Source organism: Notamacropus eugenii, chromosome 6, assembly GCF_028372415.1.
Source record: "Notamacropus eugenii isolate mMacEug1 chromosome 6, mMacEug1.pri_v2, whole genome shotgun sequence".
Classification (NCBI taxonomy): domain Eukaryota; kingdom Metazoa; phylum Chordata; class Mammalia; order Diprotodontia; family Macropodidae; genus Notamacropus; species Notamacropus eugenii.
Genome location: NC_092877.1, coordinates 217,542,581 through 217,567,674, shown reverse-complemented (window position 1 = coordinate 217,567,674; position 25,094 = coordinate 217,542,581). Strand labels below are relative to the sequence as shown.

The 25,094-nt window shown below is 37.3% G+C and overlaps 1 long non-coding RNA gene across 1 annotated transcript; it reads left to right on the top strand.

The window, feature by feature from the left end:
* Positions 1-1,095: 1,095 nt before the first annotated feature.
* On the top strand, positions 1,096-21,763 carry LOC140511237 (uncharacterized). The gene is made up of 3 exons (XR_011969477.1): positions 1,096-1,196; positions 1,308-1,430; positions 21,688-21,763. It is a non-coding gene; the product is annotated as an uncharacterized lncRNA (long non-coding RNA).
* Positions 21,764-25,094: the final 3,331 nt, after the last annotated feature.

The window sequence follows — 25,094 nt, the reverse complement described above, 5'->3', positions numbered from 1 at the left end:
ATTAAACCTTGAGGCAACACATTCCACTTTTTAATAATATGAATTCTTTGGGAGTCTTTCTTTACTTCAAGCCTAAATTGACTTCACTGTGATTTAAATGCATTGCTGTTAACTTTTGCCCTCTGAAATCCATTGAAAAAATCCAATCCCTCTTCCACTTTATAGTCCCTTAAAGTATTTGAAGACAGCTATCATGTTGCCCCAAAGTCTTCTCTTCTACAAACAAGACATAAAGACCTCCTTCAAACAACACCCATCATCCTGATTGCTTTCCAGAGCTTTCCAGATCATCAATGTTCTTCCTAAAATGTGGTGCCCAGAAATGAACACCATACCCCAACTAAGGTCTGATCAAGACAGATTACAATGAGACTATTCTTGCTCTAATTATCACAAAGAATCTATGAAGTGGATGTTTTTTTCTCCAGTTTACAAATAAGGAAACTGAGTCTCATAGAAGTTAATCAACTTGCTCAAAGTCATGCCACAAGAGACAGAGACAAAAGTCAGTCCAAGGTTATTTACTATGATTAAGTGTAATAGCCTAACACACAAGTCTCTCTGTCTATGTCTGTCTTTTTCCATCTGTCTCTCTAATTTTGATTCTCTGTCTCTCTCTCTCTCTCTCTCTCTCTCTCTCTCTCTCTCTCTCTCTCTCTCTCTCTCTCCCTCTCTCTCTCTCACACACACACACACACACGCACACAATTTTCTTGTATCTTAAGGATTGTTTGCTTTAAAATTACTCTAAAATATTCTCTATTTAATACTTGCTTTTAATTTTTGAAGTTTAATATATCAACTTTTATATCAAAACTATTTGATAATCTGGGTAGGTTGGGTCAGAGAGAAACCACTTTGAATCTAAGGAAAAGTATATATTTTGTAGTTCTGAAAATAAAACCATAGTCACTTTGTAGCAGCATATCCAAATTGCAGGAACAACTTTCTAAAAGATAGGTAATGCCTTGGAGACTGAAACTGTTAGAACAGAAGTTGTGAGGGGATAGCTTTGTGACATAAATTGATGAGAATTTCACAGAGCACCAAAATTCTTACTGAAATCCAGGTAGAGCAATTCTATTTTCCCCCATTTATCTGGATGACCTGTTACTCTGTCACAGAAGGAAATGAAATTGATCTACCACGATTTGCTCTTCAGATAGATCGGTATATGGTCTACTCCCAGCTAACTGGTTAGTTGGTAGTTTGTTAAGGTATCTTCCCAGCTCTCAAACTTAAATTCACTGTTCTATAATGGACACATTTGTCTTCTTCCAGGCTTGAGGATTTCTCTTGTCTTTCAGGAGTCTTCCATGAGTCTGATATTCATCAAAGATTCTAGAATGAAGTGAAAAGCTCGCTGTGCTATTGACCCACCGGCAGGGGAAAGGCAATACCAGTGTGGTCCCATTTTTTTTCAATGTGAAGTATGTTTATTTCATAGATTATTTGTAAGTGTAATATACATATGGACATATTCATATATAAACATCCAACTCTAGAAACCTGTCACAGTTCTGTTGTCCTTCAAGAGAGTAATTTCATATTGATGCCTGCCTCAGATTTTGGTGGTTTTATTTGTTTATTTTTGTTTTGTAGTATGTCACATAAAGATGGGGAAGATACTAAGGCTTATTCAAAGATAGGGAGGAATTTTCAAGACTTAGGGGATACAAAAGAATGAGAAAGAATAAGGCAACAACAGAGTGGAAAGCAAGACTCTTAGTTTTAGAATTGTAGAAGACCTTAGAGTCCTTTCACAAATGAGGAAACTGAGGCCCAGGGTGTTGAAATAACTTGCCCAAAGTCATAAATAATAAGTAATAGAGCAGGGATTGGAACACATGTCCTCTGTCTCCAAATCCAGATCTTTAGACATTATACCAGTTTCAAACACCTGGACCAGCTGGATTGGCTGATGTGAGCAGTATATGAGCATGTCATACCTCAGGAGTAATAACTGTTTTTGGCAGAACAACCTGATTCTAATTGGAAAGAAATCCCAGTTACTCAATACCATAACATGTTGATTTTCAGAGATGGGAGAGAGAATAGACATCAATTTCACACAAAAATAATTCTCAGAAAAAAATAAGAATTTTGGATCAATTTACTAGAATCACATAATTTGACAGCCTTAAGGAAAATTGGAGATATAGTTCCCTCTTTTGTCCAGGAAAGGTAAGTGATTTAACCAAGATTACACAACTAGTTAGCTGTAGATCTTGGATTAGAATCCAGGTGTTACTGGAGGAAAGGTGAGGGAAAGAGGAAAGACATTCATGACAGACATGGTGCAACAATTGGTCAGGTGTTGTGAAGAGTATAGGCAATCTGGCAATAGACTGGGGGAAGCATGCTGGAGAGAGCTGACATGCATTTGCCTAAGAACACAGTCCAAGAATTGTTCATCAAGTAATTATACAAGGACCTAGTAAACACAAGGATGACAGCAAGGAGTCAGAATGAGGCCCCAGAACAGGCTTGTAAATACATATCCTCTGCTCACTCAGTGATGTGCTTCTGCTTTCAAGTATGCCCCACCTATGCCAGGTTGTTCTTAAAATTCCCAGGAGGGACAGTTGGACATATCCATTAGGTATGCTGATTTCCAACCTTATGTTAAAAAATTTATAGCAATGCAGTCTTATGATAGCTAAAAGAACTGCTGTTAGACCCAGGGCTACTGGAGCACTACATTCACTCCTATCTCCACCAAGGGCTCCTTCTGCTCTGAACTCATGTGCATGATCTAGATTAAGTTCAAATCTGGTGGGCCTGACCACTTAGAAAAGGCATCAGACTATGTTTTCTAATATTCTTTGGCTCATTACTTTGCACCCCTGGTAGAGTCAGAGTTGAGGGAAATGGCTTAAGGTTTATATTCATACTTATGTGAGTCTGTCTAGAAAAGGCAATATGGACGATATAAATCAGATATGGTACAGAAATTTATTTCCTCCACACAAAAGACATACTTAACAAAAATACTCCCAAGTGAAAATTAATAGAAAGATAAACTAAACAAGCAAAACTAAATGATGTTATATTCTATTTGAGGTTGATATTTAAAACCAACTAAAACCATCAGTCAACCAGGAAGAGTGCTTATTAGACATTTTACATTTCACCTGGGCTCAGTGTGTTTGTCCCTTGTTGCTGAAGAAGACCATGCCATCAGAGAAATGATGACATGACTTGCACTTGACTTTGTTTTGAGTGAGGGAGGGCTGTGCAGGTCACCAGCCTCACTTCTCCAGAGCCATCTGAATCCAGTGACCAGATATTCATCAGGATGACTGGAGATGACCCAGGATGAGGCAACTGGGGTTAAGTGACTTGCCCAAGGTCACAGAGCTAGTGAATGTCAAGTGTCTGAGGTGAGTTTTTAACTCAGGTCCTCCTGACTCTTGCACTGGTGCTCTATCCACTGCACCACCTAGCTGCCCCACCTAGGCTCACTACTGTCTCCCCCAAAGTCCATATCCCCTGGGTGAATAAGCCAAGGATTGAGTTCATACTTTGTTGGTGATAAACTCCTCCAAAGGTGCTGGAATTGTTGTCATGAACAACAATTTTGCTTTTGCTTCAGATCAGCTCCAGCCAAAGACCCAAGACTATCAAACATCTTAAACTCCCAAGGTGGTCTCCAAGCCAAGACACATGCTCCTTAGAATTAACGGTCATTTATCTAAGGTTGGGAAAGAAAAGAATAGAGAAGTGGCAGGCCAAAAGCTAGGGTCTGTCTCACCTGGTCAGGACATGGACATTGGCTATCTCATGTCAGTCAAGGTGAGAGTAGGACAAAAAGGAAGCTTAGACTCCACTCAGTCCAAATTCTTCATTTAACAGATATGAAAACTGAGAAATAGAGAATTTAAGTAACTGGCCAGGGTATAACGCCAATGCGATATTCACGGTGCTTTCTGTGACCATAAATGTCCCAGAGCAATTCTGAATCACGAAATACAACAGACCTTACATGAAAGACACAACCAAAACATTTATTCAGACACCAGAAAGCCAAATCCATCATAGTAACAAAAATCTACACATAACAACAATGCAGAGAACAACACCATCCCCAAGCCTTCCCCTTGCTAGGCTTCCCACAATCCAGCTCCCTTAAACAAAACACAAGCAGGTTCCCTTAGACAAAATCACAAACAATCTCTTTCACTCACACTAGCCAGCTGGCTACACCCTTCCTAGCTCTGACTGCTTTCTTGACTAACCTCCTCTCAGCTGTGCTCTAACTCTGCTTCTTCCTGTCCCACCCTTCCTGCTCCATCCATTCAGAATGTTCCTCCCACCATAGGCTCCGTATGACCCAGGCAGGTCACATGGGCCTATTAGTGAATGGGAAAGATCTTCCCATTTAAATTACCATTACACAGGGTCACACAGGTAATAATAACAGTAACTAGTATTTCAGAGTATTTTAAGAATTTAAGCTTACAAATAACATTCTAATAAAACCCCATGACAACCATGGAAGGTAGGTATTATTACTATCTTCATTTTACAGATGATGAAGCTGAGACAAATAGTGGTTCAGTGACTTGCCATGCAGCTAACAAGTGCTTGAGGTCAGATTTTAATTCAGATCTTCTTGACTCTAAGTCTGGTGCTCTTGTCACTACTCTATGCTGCCACTAGTGGTTCCAGCTCAGTAGCCAATGAGAGGATTACTTTATAATCTCAAAGAACAAGTCCGTTTAGCTCTGAGTCACACACACCATCATCATGAAGGGTTCCTTTACACAGGCCTTATTCGACCCCCAAGTATAACATATAATGATTTTTATTCCTCTTATTCATTTCTTTTAGTAACATGTCAACTCACGTTAGAAATTTCCTAAGAACATGATGAAATACCAGTCATACCTTTTTAGGAATGAAAGTTCAGGGACTATGAAATCACACCTGTCCAGACAACTTCCTCCTGACTAAAGCTCTATCATAAAATCATAGATCTGGTGCTTCAAAAGAAACTTAAAGGTCATCTAATCCAATGTCTTCATTTTATAGATAGGGAAATTAAGGTACAGAGAGTTTATAAATGACTTTCCTAAGGTCATACAGATAACACAAGGTAACAAACCGAGGATTTGAACACAAGTTCACTGATTTCAAGATTATTTCCTTTCCATGTCTTGGAAAGTCCAACTAAAAAGAAAAGATGAAGGCCTCCCAGGCCAGCTATGAAACTCTGCTAGTCTACCATAATAGAAACCACTAGACTGAGACCACCAGGACTGGCGACCTTCAGCATTCCTTGTCCTTTACCTTCCTTCATGGTTTGTAGTACCTGTCTTCTCAATACAGGATCTAGACTCCCCAGTGCTCCAGTTCTAAAACCACCTCAGATTTCCCTAGGTTCTAGTCTCCTCAAAAATGAGGGAATGGAAAAAGGTACCCAGAGCACAATCACAAATCAGATAAGGAAAGAGAAGTTTTATATCCCATAGAAAAGGGCTATTAGGTCAAAATCCAGGAACTTATCACTACCAGCACAATGAGCTGAGAAGCTAATATTCAAGTCAATTTGTAAACAGTTTCTTTCTTTGCAAGGGTCTGGCTGACTGTGCTATACTTTACCTTCAGTGAATACAGCCAAGTTCCCTCTTTCTTTCTCCCTGATCCCATTGTTCTAGATTAAAATAGTTCTATAGCTGACCTGGGAGGCCTCTGTGCTTGCTTTTTAGGTAAACACTCCAAAAGATGGGGTTAGAAATTATCTTCACGTCAGAGAGTTTGTATTTAGGTCTTCCCTTTGTTATCTTGTGTTACCTATGTGACTATTTTACATCTCACCTCCAATGAATACAGACCAAATGGGGTCGGTCTCTCTCTCTCCCTTCCTCTCTCTCTCTTCTTCTTCTTCTTCTTCTTCTTCTTCTTCCTCTTCTTCCTCTTCTTCCTCTTCTTCTTCTTCTTCTTCTTCTTCTTCTTCCCCTTCTTCTTCTTCTTCCCCTTCTCCTTCTTCTTCCTCTTCTCTCAGCAAATCTAGGAGTACCATGGAATAGGAAGATTCCAGGTGTCTTTCCAGGTGCCTTTTCAGAAGCCCTAAGGCCCTCTACCAAAGGACAGAAGACAAACCAGGAAGAAGCCCTTTCCAGGCCCAGGCTTTCCTAGCCAGCTGTGAGCTCATGAGTTATGGTCAAATGAAAGAAAGTATCTTCCAGAGGTCTCAGAGAGTTGGGTTTATTCACGAAAACCAGCAAGAAGAAGAAGCCTGAATGGCAGAGATCACCCCCTTCAGTAAGCCCTTGGATTCCTGGTTCAGTAGTCAATTAAAGACTTTTCATTACTACTCAGTATAAAATTCTGTGTAATTATGGTCAATAGAAAGCAGTCAAAGGATACCTGGGGCTACTGTGAATGGGAAGGCGTGGGGAGCCCTCCATCACACATATCTTGAACCAAGTCCACCCCAAGCTTTCATGTACTTGACTGGAATGCCAACTGAGCATGCTCAAAAGTAGGAGGTCGGTGGGCAAGAAGACACTAAATAAAATTCATGAAATTAATTTCACAAGCAGAAGAGATAATGTCTCTCTTGCTCATTCAACATTTAACTGCAAATGTTCTCTTTGTTATTGGTTAAGTGATGATCCATTATGCCATTAAGTGGTCAAAGAAAAAAAAAGTGGCTAAAGCATTATTTACATACACAAGTGGAATTTATTGAAATATATAATATACTTGGTTGGATTACAAGATATTTCAGAAGGATCCTTGAAAACTATTGCTTCTGATGTTCTTCTCAGGCCTGTGATGTGTCTCCACAGTGACAGAGAGTTCCTATGTCTATAGAAGAGAAACAGCCTTTCATTGGGGAATGGATTACTCTTGATCATATAAAGAAAAAGCTTCACTTCTAATAAAATTTACCAATAAAGTTTCACTTTGAATCTGGCCTTTAAAGGTTTAGAGGATTCTAAAAGACCTTAATATAGGTGGATGAACTTAAAGACACTCATTCTGAACTCACGATTGGTCTTTTGACAGCATCAGCCTTGGAACACATTCAGCAACCTTAGAAGATGGATGGATGGCCAATCTACTTTGTTTCTAATAACTCCTGAGAAGTACCTTGAACAAGTTAATGTTATCTTGGAAGGGATGTGCTAAGGGATGAGACAAAGTTTGCAGAGTGAATAAGACTTCTCACAAAAGTTACAGAGGAAGGAAAAAAAGTAATGAAAAACTTTTAATGGGCAAACTAAGATGTTACAAGCAACGATTAAGTCAATATTCAGGCAGAAATTTTATAATACATTATATTTAATGTAAGTGTTTCTTCCACTTAGCAAGGAAATCTCCCCAAATATAATTGCATTTGCAGCTTCAATATAAAATTTATAAAAGAAAAAGATGGATAAAATCCCTTACAGAGAGAGAGGGGAGGGGGGTTGTTCCACCATTTGGTTTTATTTCTACAGGCATAAATTCACAAATTAGGGACACTTCACACCATAATGTCATCCATAGCAGTCACAGAAGACACAGTGAAAACAACCTATAATAAAACGGGCAATTCATAGTGCAAATATACTAAAATCTCTTAGGTGAACTGACCTAATAAGTCAATACTACCCTAAAACGTTTCCACCATTCACTGCTTTTCTCATTCATCTTCCCATTAGTCCAAAAGATTCATATTAACATCAATCTAAACCTGCACATGTAAATGTTTCACAATTGACTCTCCAAAAAAAAAAGTATGCACAATACACTTATAAGCTTAACTTGCATTATTAACTTGCTATCCATTCATTTTTTTTGTCTTGAGACAAAAGAAATCAAGACTTGATTTGCAGTCTTTACTGATGTCTGTGGTATAAATGCTCATGCTAAAAATTTAACAATCAGCTCTCTCTTACTGGCTCCAACACATACCTGCCTAAGATCTTACAATCTTTCTTCCTTTTTCATTTTGCCCTGTGTCAATTACATCTTGACATTTTTCCAGGGTGGTCTCCCACATTTTCTATCAAATTTAGAAATTGATTTCAGTTTCCAGGCCATCTCCCACCACTATAAAACTTCTCTCATCACTCTCTAGCCAGTATATTCTCATTCGCCTAGCTAAAGTCATAGAGTCATAGAACCCCAATAACAGACTTCAGAGCCTATCAGGAACACTAACCTGAACTCTCATCTACTCTATAACATCCCCTTTATCACTCATCTTTCCCTTGAAGACCTCCACTGACTGGACACTTCATAAAAACTAATTCTTAATAAGCTTCTCTTTATATTAAGCTGAAGTCTGTATCCCTGTACTTACACGCATTGTTCACAGTTCTGCCCTCTGAGACCAAGTCCAATAAATCTAATTTTCTGAAGGACAGAAATCATACCCCATCCTACCTCCACATCCCCAATATCATTTTTTTCTTAGGCTAAACGTCTCATTTTTCCTTAACTGATTTCCCTATCTTTCAAGTCATTTTGGTCTCCCTCTTAATTGATGCTTTCCCAACTTGTCAATGTCCTTCCTAAAATATGGAACTCAGAAATTAACATGATGGTCTAAAATTGGTCTGACCAGAGAAATGAGCAGCATGATTCCCCTAGTTCTGAATTCTGTATATGGATTAGTGCAGCCTCTAATCACTGAAATTAAACTGAAATTTTTTTGACTGTCTTGTAAAATTCCAATTTTTTTAAAGATTTGTAACTTTTGTCTATATTTTCTCATAAAAAATTGCAGGTGATTAATTTTTATTTTAATGGAGTAACCTGTGCACATCTATGATGTGATTAGTTTAATCCAATCCATCAATCAACTATCTTTTATTAAAGTGGAGTTTAAAATTGTCCACTTACAATAAAAGAAACTGAGATAGGGCTCTGAGTGAATGGCTCAATCCCCTCTAACGAAGTGGGCCTCAGATCTTCTTCACAATCTGAGATATCCCTGATCCTCAGGACTTCATTTTTATGCAAAGGATGCAAAAGAGGCATGATAAAATATAGAATCTCATTGGTTAATAGACCTCACTCTTGAGGGGCAAAAATTAAGATGGGCAAGGCAAGAGTCATCTCTGGTGGCCAAATAGTCATAAGATGATCACTGGCTCATGTTGGGCAAGAGAAAGTGGTCCAAAGGTACAAAAATAACTTAAGGGACATTCCAAAGAGTCAAGATATCCCATCCATGCTGGATTTGGACATGGAATTTGAATAAAACAGGATGAAGACATCTTTGTCTGTATTCTTGTGGTGCACAAATAGCTGGCAAGCAAGTATTGAATGTTACATTAAAATCTGAGGTCTATAATAAAAGCCTGCTATAAGATCCTCTCTTATCTAATTATCCTTATATGATTTATATCAATATCAAACTGATTAATGTTGATTAGAATAGAGTAGGGGTTCAAAAGGATCATTTCTCACATTAAGTGCATACTATTTGTCCTATGCTAGGTCATGGTGAACACGAAGATAAAAATGCAACAGTCCTGACAAAGAGCTTCCATCCTATTGCAGAAAACAACAAATTCATAGATAATTGTATATAAACTGTAAACAAAGTAAATTCAAGGCAATTGAGGAAGGAGGAATAGTAAATTAACGCAGGGCAAGAGCTAAAGCTGTCTAAACATTCCTATTGAAAAAAAACGTTCAACGTCATATAGAAAAAAAATGTTTCATGGAAGATTTTGATAATATTTCTCCCAGAAGGAATTTGTGCATTTGGATACCACTCAGAAAGAGTGTTCCAAAGGTATCATATGAAGGAAGTCTGAGAGCATGATCTCACTGAGTAATTACTAAAATTTGCTTGTTCCTGGGAAATCTTTCTGGGAATCACAGAATCTAAGAGTTCAACAGGAACTCAAAGGCCACCTAGTCTAACCAATAGCAATTAATATACCTAACAAATGAGTACCCAGCCTTTGCTTGGAGACCTTCATTGAAGTCTGCCTCTTGAAGCAGCTCATTTTCCTTTTGAAAAGCTCTAATTGTTGGAAGGTTTTCCCTTTCATCAAGCCGAAATTTTCCTCTTTCCAACTTCTACTCACTGACCTTAGTTCTTTCCCCTAAGCAAAACAAAATAAGTCCAATCTTCTTCCACATAATGGAATTTCTAAAAGTAGCCATCAAATTCTCCCTAAATATGACCTTTTTTCAGCCTAAATATCTCCATTTCATTCAAATAATCATCACATGGTTAGATGTCAAGGTCCTTCACCATCCTATCGCCTTCTAAACACTCTTCACTTTCTCCATGTTCTGCCTATAATATGGTACCCAGCACTGAATCTAGTTTAATCTGAACCAAGCAGAACAGAGTAGAGAAGCATTATCACCTCCTTTCCCTTGGACACTCTATCTCTCTTAACAGAGCCAAAGAATTCTCTAATGATCTTTCAGATATATCTATTTCATGTTCAAAAATCATTATTTTAAACATCTATACACAAATATATTTGTACAATGTACAGAGCTCTTAGAATCACAAAATCTTCTAACTGAAATGGGTCCTCTTTCCACACAAGTAAGGATGACCATCTAAAGACCCTTTACTTTACATATTGGGCCTCACTATTTAGGTCCTTCTTGAGAATCCCCATGACAAGTTTTCTTGCCCATGCATCTCCCACGGTTCCTAATGCATGCATAGTTGTCTGTACCCAATTGTTGGTCAATAAATGTTGCTAAGTCAGTTGAACTGTATAAAATAAGTACAATGATATATATCTGTCAAACTAAGCTTCTCTTGGCCTACTTTTTCCCCCACCTGTCACACCCAACTCCAAATCTTTTCCCATGACATCTCTTATGACTTGAACAGTCACTAAGCCTTGATCTAATTACCTCTATCTTCTCTAGGACATTTCCCCAAGAAACCTTATGCAGATTAAGGTAAAGTGAACACTGGGGATGTAATGATCAAATTATCTTGATCACCTCAGAGCAGGGAAAGATGTACTTTTTTTTTAACCTGCAACTAATGGGGACCAGCTGAAGAAGGCTGAACCTGAGGGTTCTTTTGTATCTGATTCTTCATATTTTGCCAGTGGTAGATCAAGAAGGATAAAAAAAGAGCTGGAATGGGAGAGGCAGTACTCAAATGTATCCCTTTCCCATGGGGTTGTTTGAAGTTATTTTTCAGTCTCTTTCTAGCGTCTCTCTAAACTATTCAATTGGAATGAGCTTGGATTATCAAAACAAGGAGGAGTAGGGAGTGGTCCAGCAGGGATGCAATGACAGTTTGGGGAAAGTTAATACCCTAGGGATAATATACAAAAATGTTTTGAGTTTTGATAAGGTTCATAAATAATCTCTAAATCTTTATTTACCAAAGTACTCCTATTTTTCCCCAAATTTCATAACATTATAGTCTCATCTCATTTTCCCAAAGCAATTTTCCAAATATCTTAATATGTAGACATATAAAAGAAGCACTTTGGTATGATAGGAAGAATGTTGAATTTGGAGTTGGAGGACCTGAGTTTGAATCTCAACTTAGGTACTGGGTGACCCTGGGCAAGTCAGCTAACCTCTTTGGGTCTTAGTTTCTCATTTGTAAAATGAGGAGGCTGAACTAAATGACCTCCAATATCCTTTCCAGTTCTAAGACTATAATCCTGTAAGCAAATGTCAGAGAACTCCCCTGCACCTCTATTCAGAGTATAGATACCAGCATGTAACAATATTGATACTCCTTAGTGCTTTTTAAACTATGCATTTTTTGTTTTTTATAGCACTTTCATTTCTAAATGTATACCTTTCCCCTCAACTGTGAAGTAAGCAACTTCTTTTCACAAAAAAAAAGAAAAGAAAAATGGAAATAGATCAGTACAGTAAAACTAGTCAATACTCCAACTATACCTGATAGTATATGCAAAACTACATAGCCATAATCCTCCACCTGTATAAAGAAGGAAATACATTTTCTCATTTCTTCTCCAGGGTCAAATTCAGTCGTTATAAATCACAGACCTTTCAATCTCTCTATTAAAAAAAATTCTATTTATATTGTTATAATTATATATACTATTTTCTTAGTTCTACTTATTTCATTTAGCATCATCTCATGATAAGTTTTATCTTGAATATCAGACCCAGAATGGACCGAGGCCAGGACCAAAGAAAGCCTCGTAGGGTGCAATTTGTTTGGCAGAAAACCACTTAAAAAACAACAAAAATGTTACATACAACTCTTTTTGTGATGCCAACATCCCTTTCTCAAAATACATTTTTTGAAAAGCTTTTAAAATTTTTTTTTAAATTAACTTCACTACAACTTCACAATAACTAACTCCACCCCTTAAAGAGAAACTTCTTTTGTAATTAATCAATCAATAATCAGCCATGTTCCGGGCACTGTTTTACAAACAAAGCATAGTAACACACAAGAAAGACAGCCCCTGCCCTTAAGTAGAGGTAAGTAAAATAAATCCATATGTTGGCCATGACCAGAAGATTTTATAAAACACATGTTTTTGCCTCCTTAGTATAAAAATTTGAGTAGAAATCAAGTATTTTGTTGTACTTTAAAGTACTACCATGTGATTCTTTAAAAATATGAAGTAATTAATCTAGGTGGCACAGTGGATAGAAGACTGGGCCTGGAATCAGGAAGGTTCATCTTCCTGGGTTCAAATCTGACCTCAGACATTTACCAGCTGTGTGACCCTGGGCAAGTCACTTAACCCTATTTGCCTCAGTTTCCTCATGCGTAAAATAAGCTACAGAAAGAAATGGCAAACCACTCCAGTATCTTTGCCAAGAAAACCCCAAATGGGGTCACAAAGAGTCAGACACAACTGAAAATGACTGAATGAGACATAAAACCTGAAGCTCATCTTCCTCTATGACAGCTTTTTCTTTTTTCAAGATCAGTGATAATTTATATATTCACAACGGAGCTAAGAAAGGAAATTGACAGAAGGCAATGTTTTCAGGATAATTACCAATGGTCAAATTCAAAAAGGCCTCATACTCCATTCAATAAACATCCTCAGACTTGGACCCTTACTTAGGTTGAGTTAAGTTCCATATTTATTGCCACAATATAATGCCAATTAATTTCTCAAAGGATCACCTGCAAGAACTTTAACCAGAACAGTCAACAAGGACAACACAGATCTTATTATACTCCAGGGGAACAGAAAGGAAGCTAACAAAATGAGGCACGTGCAAAATTTAATAACCTTATTACACGGGCAGAAATTCAGAAAAAAGCAAACCCTTAAAGGACGGTGAATTATTGAAAGTCTAATTCTGTTACGTAAAGCACTTTAGGAGTCTAGCATTTGGCAAAGGATATAGTAATCTGGAAGAGGGAAATATAGACATATATGTAAATATGACATATAACATACACTACACATTATATGCCTGCATATACACACGTGTGCTTAGGTATTCAGATACTTGTTCATACATTGTATTAATTGTCAAACAAGTATCTTTATGCATAAAATGAGAAAGACTAAAAATTCTACAAAAGTATAAAGATCAGGACCAAGAGTTTCACCTTTGACTTCAAAGTTATTCATCACTTCCCAGACTAGGCCTTCTCTTTTTCCCCTGAGCATCTTTGCTACTCCCCTAAGGGAGCTTACTCAGTGCATGTAACTCTGTTTTCATATACAACACTTCACTGTACCAGCCTAGTAACAGCCTGTGCTTAGGGTTATTGAGTCACACTGCTTTGTCATGTATAAACAGGTTTAGCAATATATGCAGCACTTCCATAAGTATACTCATATAGAGTCAGACCACTGCTTTCCCATCAGAATATCATGAATACTATGTGAGATAAATATACTGTCAGATATAATGACATCCTCCTCCCAGCTCTCTCATAAAAAAGAATTGAGAACACATAATTGCCCTCAAAAGATGTCTATTTTATGATAATCGTTACCTAAATATTACACACCAGAGACTTGTTCTATTAAGGAGGATTGAAATTACTTATGAAATATTATCTGTATTTTACTTAAGTTCTTTGGACCTGATTCATAAAAATTAATTCAAGGTTTGCAAGAACTATCTATGCTGCTTAATAAAAGCCCTCCTATAATTCATTAACTTCCTTAATCCCATCACCCCCAGCCCATGTTTATTCAAAACTGGTTATTCAGACAGAAAACGTATTAATTACAAGAGGGACTTTTGACTAAGATCAAGTTTAGACAAGTTTATCCTGAAGGAGTCCAAACAATTCCTAAAACACCTTCCTGAGACCAATGGGTAAAAAATAAATCAACATATTTTATTAGTCCATCCAGAATTTCCTGCTTTAGACTACCTCAAATTTAAGGCAATTTGATGTATATTTCACATAAGTCTGATTTCATGATAATACAAGTGCTGTCAATAACATTAGTTGGTGAGAAAGAAATATTTTACCAACATGGGACACTATGTGGGCCTTTATTAGAAGCCACCAGGGTGAGCCTCTGGTCAGTATATGCCTCGGTGCACGATCTCTTCAGTTAGCACATTTGCTGTCAGGGTTGGGCTAAGGTTTGCTAAAGGAGATGAGCATGCTATCAGGAATACTGGAGCAAGCCCTAGTAGGTAATCTCACCATCATCCTTATAGTGAGATGCACAAGATGGGAACGGGGAAACCTGGGGAAAGGGTCATCAGAAGTCCCTGGTCACTTCCCTGAAGCCATAATAGTGGTTGTGGACATGTGAGAATGTCCAAACACTTGGCAACCCCACCACACTTCTCCCCTTTTTTTTTCCATTGCTAAAGGCCAAAGAGGCACAATATTGTGTCAACTGGTCAGAATTACTGCCATTATATTGGATAAAACCACCCTTTCCCTAGGAGGTAGCTAGTAGAAAATAATAGTTGCAAGTCTTTACTGAACCAATTTGAGTCAATGTTCTCATGCTACTAAAAGATTGCTACCAAGAACCATAATAATGATAGCTGACATGAACATATCACTTTAAATTTCACAAAGGAATATGTTATCTTTTTTGATCCTTACAACAACCTTGTGATGTAAGTGCTATATTTTTTTAACTGGGTCTTACTGTCTCATCCCAGCTTTTCCTCCTCTATCTGATCTGCACAGGAAAGTTTTGACCTTCTCTGCTTTTGACCTGCACCTGTTCACCCTGTCTTAGGCAACCTGGTGCCCTACACCCACCATCCTGGGTGTTAAAGTTAATGTTAATGCCAAACTTAGCACAGACACCCAATCAGCTACATCCACTGCTGCTCAGAATTTTAAACAAGAGATCTGCTGGCATCAGCTTTCTCCATAGCAAGGATTACAGGCTTGGGCCTGGTTCGTAGATACAATTATTATGCCTTTTTTATAGATGCAGAAACAAGTTTGAAGAGGTTAAGTGACTTACCTAGGGTCCTTACTCCAAGTCCAGTGCTCAATTCAGGGTCATGAAGTTTCCTCATGTCTTAAAATCATGACTTTATTTTACAACTACCAGGTTGATTGATTGATTGATTTACCAGATACTCCAGTGAATATCTCAAAGACCAGACTAGGAGAATTTGATTAATCCAGAAATTAGGCTAGAAAAATAGAAATCAAGAGTTTTCAATACCTTACTCAAGCACTGGCTTGCAAATTTAATTCTGTCTACAGCAGTCACTTATTTTAATTAGACACAAAGATTTATTTGAAAAAACACTCTCAGGTCCTTTGTTTAAGATTTACTGTCAAAAGTTAATTACATATGCAAATAAGAAAAATACACAGTTATACAACAGATACTACTGGCCAAGTTGTAAGAGCCATGAATGGTTAAAATAATGCCCTTTTAACTTTCTCCATAACATCACTACAATTCTAAAGAATCTAAAGTGTGATATATTAATGAAAAAACATTGGGCTGAGAGTCAGACCTGAATTTGAGTTCTGTTTCTTATTGACTAGCAAGGGAAAGGGGAGGGATGGACGGAATTACTTAGCTTCTCAGAATTTCAGTTGTTCCATTTGTAAAATGCATGTACTTATAGCACCTGCCTCACAGGATTGTTAAGATCAAAAAAAAGATAATTCAGATAAAGTTATATTTATCCTTCAGGGTGCTATATAAATGTAAATAATTGCTATGATTATCATTAATGATTTTTCTGAGGTTGTCATTGGCTTTATGAAAGGAAGAGAGGGAAGAGGAAAGGGGAGGGGAAAGAGAAAGAGGAGGAAGGAAGGAAGGAAGGAAGGGAGGGAGGGAGGGAGGGAGGGAGGGTGGGAGGAACGGAGGGAGGGAGGAAGGGAGGAAGTAAGGAAGGAAGGGAGGAAGGAAGGAAGGAAGGAAGGAAGGAAGGAAGGAAGGAAGGAAGGAAGGAAGGAAGGAAGAAAAAAACATTTTTTACATTGGCTAATTTTGTCTAGGATCTTATTGAAACCAAGGATAATCAGGACTTGGATTTGACATGAAACAGCTTTGCCAACCATTGAGTGGGCAATTAGCCAAATACCAGAGCTCTTCCTAATTGGTCCTAATACATCTCTTGGATTCTATGATGGAATTCATCAGAATTTACAACTCTTTGCTTCATCAGGGAGATGGACTAAGTAATCTACCCAGAATTAAATTCTACTTCCAGAATTTAGGGATCATAGAATAACAGTTAGAAGGGACCCTACCAGTCATCTAGTTTAAGAAGTCAGCACTTCTTAAACTGTGGGTCTCCACCTCATATGCAACCACAAAAAAATTGACAATGGTTTCTGAACATGCAACGACCAAAAATTAATTCAAAATCTAACATGATAAATCTAAGGTGTTTCTGGCAGACTTGCATCCCATAACTTCATTGCAGAGTTGGTTTTGAACACAAAGCATGCACACTTTGCACAGCACATGCCCTCAGGTCACACAATGCCAACTAACTGCTACCTAAACTGCAAAGGGGTCCCAAGTGGAAAAAAATTAAGAAGCTCTGAAGTTCATCCCTAATTTTATAGATGAGGAAATTGAGGTACTCAGAGGTTAACTGACTTGCTCAAGGTCACAGAGGTAATAAATGACACAGCCAGAACTCAGCTGCTTTGACTCCAAACAGAGTAGACTTTCTGCTATAATACCACTGAATCAATCATTAAAAAAAAAAAAAAATGTGGCAAATGAAAAAATTGACTTAGCTGTTCTGATAGAGCAGAAAATCTGGCATTATGGCACTCAGGAAAATAAAGCAATAAATACATAATCCTCAGGTAAATAATCGAGAGTTAATTGTAAACAGTCTTGATTTACATCTAATTCTTGTTAACACAGTTACTAGCAGAATCAGGCCTGAATTCAAATATAGAAAGTGGGGGTGTGGGGGAAGAAGTATGTTCAAAACCTATTTTCCCCAATCATTTGCCATCGTATCTGTTAGGGGAAGGGGAGAGCTGGGGAATAAACCTTTACATAGCTCCTACTCTGTGTCAGACACTGTGCTAAGCACAGATATCATCTTAATTGCTAGTAATTTGAGCAATGGAAGGTAACTTTGATCAATTTAAAGTTATTTAAATTCAAGGAGCTGCCTCAAATTCTATTTCTAAAACCTAGGTTTTCTAAATTCTACCAGAAGATTCAAACGTCCAAGTCAGGTTCTGTGTGTAGGTCTTTGGGGCAGAAAAAATAACTAGGCATTTTCATCTCTAAGCAAAAATAACTATCAGATTGTAGCAACAATAAACCAGCTCAACAGAAACACTTTTCTTCTGTGAGTATAGACTTACTACTTCGTGGGCTGAACCAACATTTATTTATTCCTGCACCAGACTTGTTGAGTGCACCAGTCAGACTACAAATCTAAAGCATTTCTTGTTCATTCTTGAGCTCTGTGTTTTAAAACGGATATTGTCATGTTATAATCATATAAAGGAATAAAGAGAAAATTAGAGATCGTGACATATGAGAGGTGACTGAGGAAATGAGGATGTTTAGCCTGGAGAACAGAAAACTATGGAGAAATGACAACTATCTTTAAGTTTCTGGATGGCTGTATGGAGGCGGAAAAGAGTTAAACTACCTTGTATTCCAGAGAGATCCTGGACCAAAAAGTTGGAAGCCAGTTTCAGTTCAACATAAGGAAAAATTTCTCAATAATTAAAGCTAAAAAAAAAAAAAGAATGTGCTGTTTTTTTGAGGCAGTGAGTCACTGGGGCTTTTCAAGTAGACACTAAATGACTCCTTGTTATTTAGTCTTGCAAATAAAGTTGTGGAATGGTTCCTGTATCAGGTCAGGATTAAACTGGGTGGTTTCTAAGGTTATTGCAAACTCTAACATTCTGTGAAAAATATTGGATGACAGAAAAAAATAGCAAATAGTTTTAGATTTGTTTTAATAAAATAAAATAGGAAAAACTTAAAGTATGCTTTCTTTTTTTCTACTTTTCAATAAAATATCACAGAGAATTAAATCTGCTAAAGTCCATTACCCATATAAGTAATTTCCAGTGTAATTTGTCAAATTGGAGAATAGATAGCTGAAAGAACTTGGAATCATGACACCTGAGTTCAAATCAAAAAAACTGTAAATAGCCATACTGTTGAATTTGTTTTTCAATAAAATGAAATATTATAAATTTAAATTACACTTTTATTTTTTAATGATACTGAAGAAAATTAAATCTGCTAAAGAAGAATATTACTAATATTAGTACTTTCCAAAGTCATTTGGCAAGTTGCAGAATAATTGAATGAACTTGAAGTCAAGAAATCTGAGTTCAAATCCTCCCTTTATCACTTACCACCTGTGTAAGCTTGTACAAGTCACTTCACCCGGAATCTTAGCCTCCTCATAGGTAAATTACCTCTAAAGTCCCTTACAATCCTAAAAATATTGTCATATAGAAAACATGTAAATATACATGCGTATATATGTATATTATACATAATATATATACCACTAACATATGAAATTTCCTTTTAAATACAGTTCAACAGCTAGATGGCATAGAGGATAAAACCTTTGACCTAGTGTCAGGAAAACTTGAGTTCAAATTCAGCCTCAGACGCTTACAAGCTATATGACCCTGGGCAAATCACTTCACCTCTGTTTGCCTCTTGTTTCTTCAACGGTAAAATGGGGATGATAATAGTACCTAACACTATATAAATGTTCACTAACATTACTATTATAATTAATTCTATAGTAAAATGAGGTTTTTTTTAATCATTAGTAATTAAAATCAATATAAGATAGTGTCTTAAAAACCTACCCACATCTGTTTATGTTCATGCATCATAGTGGGAATTGAGTCTGGCTCATTATGACTTTTGGAAGAACCTACAGGAAAAGAAATTAACTTTTATGGGTCAAAGGGCCCAGATTTTAAAACAAAGTTTGACTTTTTTCTTCCTGCTTCAAGTCAGTGGGGGTGTATTTCCCATGGGAGGTTTGTTTTTAAAGATAGCCATAGTAACTGGGTCACTAGTGTAGAATTAGCTAAACTCAGGCAGGAAGTATCCATTGAACTCCAATGATTGGTTCATTCCTGGCAGGGTGGATCACAGAGCAAACTTCTCCCACTTCTCCTGCCCTTCAAGGGAGACGCAGGAGGTTTCAGAGACAATAATTTATGATGAGCATTTAGCACATAAAACACTTTGCAGTTGGTGCTGCTTGAAGTTGAGGGCTTTCAGAAGGAAATGCTTGTTTTTTTAGTCAGGATTAACAGTAAGACCCAAGACATATAATGGCCAAAGAGAACATTGTAAGGGATTATACAGTCACTTCTCAGCATGGTTGCAAATTGGGACACGTCCATAAATTTGTTTAAGGAAAGAAAGCTAAAGTTGGTTGAACTAACTCAAGGAAACAATATATTTTTAAGGGGGAGAGGGGGGAGAATTGCCATGGGTAAATGGAGAAAGGAGATAGTTTCTGAAATGTTATATTATAGTCTATTGGAAAGAGTCTGTAATCATAAAATATGAACAACAGAAAAGGTAGTGGTCTTGCTATTCTCAAGCTACATTTGATGCATAAAAGCAGAACCTTATTGAATCTAAAGGTTATTCTACCTCATCATAAACTACTTCAAATGCCAAACACTTCATAAGCCCAGGAATACTATATAGCTTTGGCAGGTAGACTATAACTTTATAACACGGAAAGATATTTTAGAAATTATCAGGTCCAACCTCCTCCTTTTATAGATAAGGAAACTCAGTCCCAAAGAAGTGGTGACTTGTGTAATTATATAAGGCAGGATATGAACCAAGCTCTGCCAGTATTCTAGCCACTACACAGCGCTGCCTCTGATCAGTGTCCTTAAAAATAAGGACTAGATATTAAATCTGGCTGCCTAATGAAATAACTTAATACATAAAGTCAACTTATCTCTCTAGAAGGGCTTTTTTTTTCAATAAAGGGAGGATCATGGTGAATTAGTAAGCTTATAGAAAAAGTAGAAAAGATTTATCCATCCATGTTAGACCTCGTAACTAATAAGCAATTTGTTAGCTGAAGAAATGGTAGATCAGAATATTTTGACAAAAGAAAAACTTATCACCTCCTGTAGCAACCTATAGGGCATGTCACAGTCATTCACAGTATTGGTCCATCCAGTAGACTAGATTCCAAACCATCAGTGAAAGTGAACATGACAAATGCCTGTGGTCAGGGACTGATACCTACTAAATCAGTGCAGAAAATAGGCATTTCACCAAGAAAGCAGTCTTATCTCCTCCACAGTTTTGTGTCTGACTTCTTAAGTTGTCTGTTCTTCTAAGGGTTGGGGATAACATGCCTGGAAAGAAACAAACGTCTCTGGTAATGGTGGGACCCTCCCTTCAGGACTCTCCAAACAGTGGTCCACCAGTGTCCAGGCCAAGGTTTCAGATACTCATTTCTATCATAGCTCACTTTTTCTGGTGAGGAACACCTTGAGAACTGATCTCTTAGAAAAGAAAGGACTGTTCCCTTACAGCAGCCAAGCTTGCCTGAAATCATATAAATCTAAAACACTCAGAGGAGCCCTGGAAGCCATCCGATGATTCAGAGCGACCACTCCAGCTCATTGTTCCCAACATATTGCAGTTGGAGAAGAGAGAAAAACTTAGGTATTCCCTGAAGCTGCCTTTAAATCCCTGCGAGAAAAACAGAAAGACCCTCAATTTTAAATGGGTGGAAAAAAACTTAGAAGGAAAATTGCTGGGTCTTTGGGGAGTAATTCGGGGAGACAGGAGCACAGCTGAGAAGTGTAAGGGCTTTGAAGGAAGGCTGCTGAGGGGCGAATTTCTCCCTAAGGCAGGCTGAAGATTTGCCAATGCACTGGCTTAGGGTAAGGGAAACCAAGCTAATGTATCACAGAGCTTCTAAGCAGCTCTCGGCTCAGAGGACTCTTTTTTTTTTTTTTCTGGTCTTTTATCCAACGCTCACAGCATGGTGTTTTATTTTGTCATGTGGTTTGTTTCCTGTAAAATCTAGGAAACCAGCACCATGTATCAATGAAACAACAGAACTCATTAATAACCAAAAGACACACTCCTGATGGTAACTGATAAAGCAATAACAAAAAAGCAGGGAGAAGGAGCTGGAGTAATTTCATTAAAAAAAAAAAATAAAGTATAGATTCTGTATCTCACCTGGATTTGTTGAGAAAAGAATCCCTAATTCTGAATATAGGAAAGCTGTTGAATGCTTTCTAAAAAACCATTTGCCATATTCCCTTAATATCAAAGCAAGAAGGGACCACTGACATTCAATCCCTTCATTTTACAGATGGGGAAACTGAGGCAAAATTTATGGGCATGTCATATCTCTCTTTATTTCCCGTTATACTATAATATCCTTGAAGGTAAGAGATATAATTTTATTATATTGAGATATAAGCTATAACAGTGCTTTAAACATTGTAGGAGTTAAATAATTGTCACATTTACTGTTCAAAGTCTAAACTTTCTCAGTAAGACCTTTTACACTCAGTAGTCAAACATATGAAGATCTATTTCATAAAAAGAATGTAGGATTTTTTTGTTTTTAGGATTTTTATGTAGTCTCAAATAATAAATTCTGAAAAGTTGTTTGGGTTTTTTTTTTTTTTATTCTTTAAAAGGACACCAACATCCTAAGTCTCCTCACAGACACAAAGTCTCCCTAATATTCCAATACAATTCACCTGATTTTTAAAAGGCAGCTGTGTGAATCTGAAAACTAATATTGGCCCAAGAGTAGTAAAAGTCCTGAGCACAGCAGGAAGCCAACAAATGCATTTCCAGATCTCTCTCTTTTTTTAAGTCACTCCCTACTCATTCACTTTGTTCCTGCCTATTGGCCTTGGCAGTCATTGTTTCTGGATACTCTTCCCCTTTTTTCCCTGAGTCAGGAATGAAAAACAAACCAAAATCCTAATGGAAACCTGTGAAATCACGTTAATAACAGAATAGAAAGAGTCATCCGTCATTTTCTATTAAATGCTATTAAAGATAGGAATGTGGAACATAAAAGGGAAAAATATCAAAGCAATTCTCTCCAACATTTCATAAGCATCTCTCCATTCAGTGGGTAAGGAGAAGGATAATGTTGTTTTGATGTGAAATTTGCCTGTGCGTCAACAACTCTAGGCTTTTGTAGATTTCAGTGCTAGGAAATTACACAGTTGTACCCCAATAACCGCCATTAAATGGACTATCTCTTTCACTACTTAGACTATTTTGAAGGTGTTATATTTCTTGACAATACCAAATCGATAAACCTAATTTTCATCAGTGTATCACATTACAGCATTTTACATCACACTTCCAAGAATTGAGATGACTAAAAGCCTGACAATTTAAATTGCACACCAAAATGTGACACTTAGATAGTTTCCAGTAAAAAAAAAAAAAAAGTTAATAAAAAAAGTTTTGACAACAGCAGTCTCTCAGTCTGGCCAAGAAATGGTACCTTTTCTAATTTAGAAAGGTGTTCAAATAGATCATCCAACATGTCAATCTTGGAAACAGAGGTGGTTGATCCACCTAAGGGTTAGTTGGTGAAAACTGGACATGACCTCACACAGCTGGAATGAAAATACTATTACTTCTCAAAAAGGCTGCTTGCAGCTCAATATAAGATTGACGTTTTAGAACATGGGTGTTACATGTCACTTTTTTTTTCAGATTTTAAAAAGTCAGTAGTTGTATGTATTCTAAAAGTCATCGGTCATTTTCTTTCTTTTATCAGTCCCAACGTAGACTCTTCTCAGAAGGCAAGTCCCCTCTTCTGTGAGCCTCCGTTTGATTTACTGAATCAAAATCCTGTATGATTTCCTACATTGCTTCCAAATTAGGCAACGCAAAGATACCCTGATCACAAATGTCAGTTCCCGTCACCTTGAAAACTCATAAACCCTCAATGGAACAAAGCAAGATACCATGGAAGAGTTTACATCCTAACCACCTATCCCTCTAATACACTTTGGCTTTTAGGGTATTTTCAATCAATCGCTGTCTTAACAATTCTGCCTTCAAATTGACTCTCAAATTTATACCCTTCCTTATACTCTGTTCCACCTACCTGCCTGTCCATATCATGATGCAGTCTATTTAAAAGACCATATTTTCCTTAAGGACAGGTGCTGGATCTAACTCTTCTTTTCTATCCTCAATAGCACTTAGCTCATCATTATTGACATAATAGGTACTCAGTGATGAATAAACTAATGTGTTATTCTCATAGTCTGTAGATAATATAAAACTATAAATTATTTTGCTAGGAAGTATAATGAGTAAAGTTGTTATATACTTTAAGTTATGATAAAAATAACATGCAATCCCAGTGGTATAGTAGCAAGTGAGGTAAACTCTCTGAGCCTTGATTTTCTCATCTGAAAAATGGATATAATCAATATTTGCACTGGAGCAGCTAGGCAGTGCAGTGAATTGAATGCTGTGTCAAAAGTTGTGAAGACTTCTTGAGTTCAAATCTAGTTTCAGGCATGTATTAGCTGTGTGACCCTGGGTAAATCACTTCACTATGTTTGCTCCAATTTCCTCATCTGTAAAATGAACTGGAGATGAAAGTGGCAAACCTCTCCAGTATCTTTACCAAGAAAACCCCAAATGGGGGTCACAAAGAGTCAGACTTGACTGAAAACAACTAAACATTTCCACTAGGGCAGCTAGGTGATACAGTGGGTACAAGGCTAGACCTGAAGTCAGAAAGACCTGAGTTCAAATATGGCCTCACACACTCACTAGCTATCTGATCCTGGTCAAGTCACTTAATCCTGTTTGCTTCAGTTTCCTCAGCTGTAAAATAGGCTAGAGAAGGACATGGAAATCCAGTATCTTGCAAAGAAAACCCTAAATGGTGTCATGACTAAAAAATATTTACCCTACTTACTTCATACAGTTGTAAGGAAAGAGAGTAGATGTGAAATATGATTATTAGATGTGAAATATGATGATTTTTCAAAGTGATTTAAGAACATGTTATTTTAAGGTAGGTACCTGTCTTACAATCAACTACAATCCCTCCCTTACTGAAGCTTGCTTGTTGGAAGCATGACAGAATTTTGATAATGACAATTTAATAGAACAGAGGAAGATTAATTATATTTACTTCCAACATTTGAATAATTTTAAAAATTAGAATGTTTCTTATATAAGTGGGTAAACAACAGCAATCCTACCTGGAAAAAAATGACTTTTTTTTGTCTGAAACTCTCACTAATGTATTGTTAATGTATCTTTGCTTCATTTGAAGATCTTTCCCATCCATTAATAGGCCCATGTAACCTGCTTAAAATAACATGGAAATCTAAGTCAAATTTGGAGGAGGAGTTTGCTGAAACAGGTAGAACAGGAAGGGTGGAGCGGAGCTGGGAGGAAGTTGGTGAGAGAAATTAGGGTGGAAGAGAGAGGACACAGGCAGGCAGACAACTAGTCTTATGGCAAGGTTGAGGGGGGACAAGGAGGAAGGCTTGGGAATGGTGTCCCCTGTAGTGCTAATGTGTATTGACTTGTTGATTACTGTGACTGATTTGGCTTTCTGGTGTTGGGATTTGGTTTTCTGGTGTCTGAATAAATGTTTTTTTTTTTGCCTTCTATATGGACAGTCTGTTATACTTTGTGATTCAGAACTACACTGGCATATTTATAGTCACTCTTCATGCTGTGAGTATTGCCTTGGTGATACAACTAGGA